At 35.9% G+C, this 2,303-nt stretch overlaps 1 protein-coding gene across 9 annotated transcripts in view; it reads right to left on the bottom strand.

Annotated features, from left to right (window-relative positions):
- The window catches only part of ERC1 (ELKS/RAB6-interacting/CAST family member 1), a 482,416-nt gene that overhangs the window by 399,077 nt on the left and 81,036 nt on the right, over window positions 1-2,303 (bottom strand). The gene's annotated exons all lie outside the window — the stretch shown is intronic.

Genomic DNA, 2,303 nt, shown 5'->3' with positions numbered 1-2,303 from the left:
CAATGGGCACCCTGTGGAGGCTGAGTGAGGCAGCCCACATTGAGTTGATGACCAGAACCCGAACAGCTGGAGACTTTTGAGCTTGTGAACGGGTGCATATTGTTGTACAGATTTACACCTTTAGGAACTCATGTGGGCAGTTGGAACCCTGTCCAGCAGAGTCTTCTTCTATGAGTTGGAAGTGACTCGATAGCAGTGCTCGGTTTGGGTTTTGACTATGTAGTTAAACAATGGCAATGTGAAGATAACATGGCTCCTTGGTCCAATATATCACATGACTGATGAAGCAAAATACAAGTAAGTATATTACAACAACAGTTGGTATCCACGCAAAACACAGTTAACACATGGAAGTTTCACTGAACTGAAATTTGAGTAAAGTCTTAAAGGCAAGTCGAAGAAATAGAAAGAACAGGCATTCTAAAAGGTTTTTTTCTTCCTTTTCTTAATTAAATGTGTGTTCTGAAGCAATCATTTCCTCTTGATCTTAAATAATTTTAATTAGTCTGATTCTGTTTCCTATTAGATGATGCCATGCTACTAATAGTAAATAGAATTGTGTGATGGTGTGATTAGTAAAGTCTGTATTTCTTTCCACATTATGTACTTAAATGGGACTTGATATTTGTAGAGCTTCTGATTACTGAAAATCAGTCTTGAGTTCACATTTTTTTCCACCACTTTTCCAAACTCACCATATTTTTAATTCTATGCCAGAATAATATTGTGGCTTTCCATAATCCTCACCTATTGTGTATTTGTTAATTTTTTTAATGATATAGGTTTATCTTAAGAACCCAAGGGAAAAAGTAAAATAAAAGAACAACCCAATGAGTAAGATTAAAGTTTATCATGACGCCCATACAACTTCATGTTGCATGTTATCTGAGATTATTAGAATGTGGCCAATCTCTGAGCTGTCTTATTAAAATATAAAGTCTTTAAAGCAAACTGAAAGAAACTCAGTATGTACCTGTAACCTCCATTTAGCAGAGTTCTCTGAAATAGTACTTGAAGTACACTACACGTCCACAGCTGTGGATCAGTCATAAGAATACAGCATATGCTACTTGGAAGATCAACTTATCCAACTACTCTGGAGGGCAGAACGTTTTAGAAACGTACACACTCTGAATGCACAAATTCATTTCCAGGAATTTACCCTAAAGAAGAAAAAAGATTAATGTAGAGTTATGCTATGAGCCTCGGTGGCTCAGTGGTTATGCTGTTGGTGGGTAGCCACAAAATCAGCAGTTCGAACCCACCATCCTCTCTGCAGGAGAACAACCTCGTGTCCAGCCTTCTTCTGTAAATAGAACAGCCTTGGGAAACCCTGTGGGGTAGTTTAATTTCACAGGGTTGTTAGGAATCAGAACCAGCTCAACAGTAATGGTTTTGGTTTGGTTAGGAATACAAAGTTTCGGATGGAGCCCTATTGGTGCTACTGGGTATACGTTGGGGTGCTAGCCCCAAGGTCTGCGCCACTCCCCAGGAGACTGATGAGCCTATCCGCTGCTCACATGATGATTATAGCCTTGGAAGGCCTCTACACATAGGGTCACTATGAGTCCAAATCGACTGGCTGGCTGTCGGTGATTGGGTTATATTTAAGGATATATTCAGTGAAGTATAGTTCCAGGATACTAAAAAGTTAATCGTGGTCTAAATTTTTTATGAGAGGTTAAACCGATGTAATAAAATATTATAAAGTAGAAGTATCTAAAACTAAATGTACTAAGATAAAAAACAATCAAAGCAAATTACTAAGTAAGAAAGCCAGGCAATATTATATTATGTATTACTGCATTATCCAAACCAGTAACCAGTAGTTATATATAAATAGTTTCATTAAAATTTAATTAACCTAAATTAATTAAATTTCATTTCCTTCATTGCACTAGCCAAATGTCAAGTGCTCAACAGCCATATATGCCTAGTGGTCATATGACAATTTTGGATAGATGAGATATAGAATATTTCCATTATTACAGAAATTTCTATTAGACATAGTTCACATATCCTATCTTGAAAGAAAGAAAAAATGAAAATGGAATAATGTATACATAGTAAAATGACTGCAAAAGTTAATAATTATCACCAACTAACAGTCCTCTGGATTTTTAAGTTCTTGCTCACATATTTTCTAATGTGAGTAAATCTGTCATTCGCTACAGTGAATTCTGGTGTAATGAAGCCTGTTTTCAGAGGGGAAAAAACCCATAAAGGTATAAAAAACATCATATACATAAATATTTGATTTTTTTCAAAAGGAGAAATTGTGAAAGAAAATTGTTTAAGTTGCT

Source organism: Echinops telfairi, unplaced genomic scaffold (assembly GCF_000313985.2).
Source record: "Echinops telfairi isolate 266 unplaced genomic scaffold, ASM31398v2 ScPeMD7_6273;HRSCAF=7185, whole genome shotgun sequence".
Lineage (NCBI taxonomy): Eukaryota > Metazoa > Chordata > Mammalia > Afrosoricida > Tenrecidae > Echinops > Echinops telfairi.
Note: the sequence above shows the minus strand (reverse complement) of the source record. Positions and strands in the feature narration are given on the sequence as shown.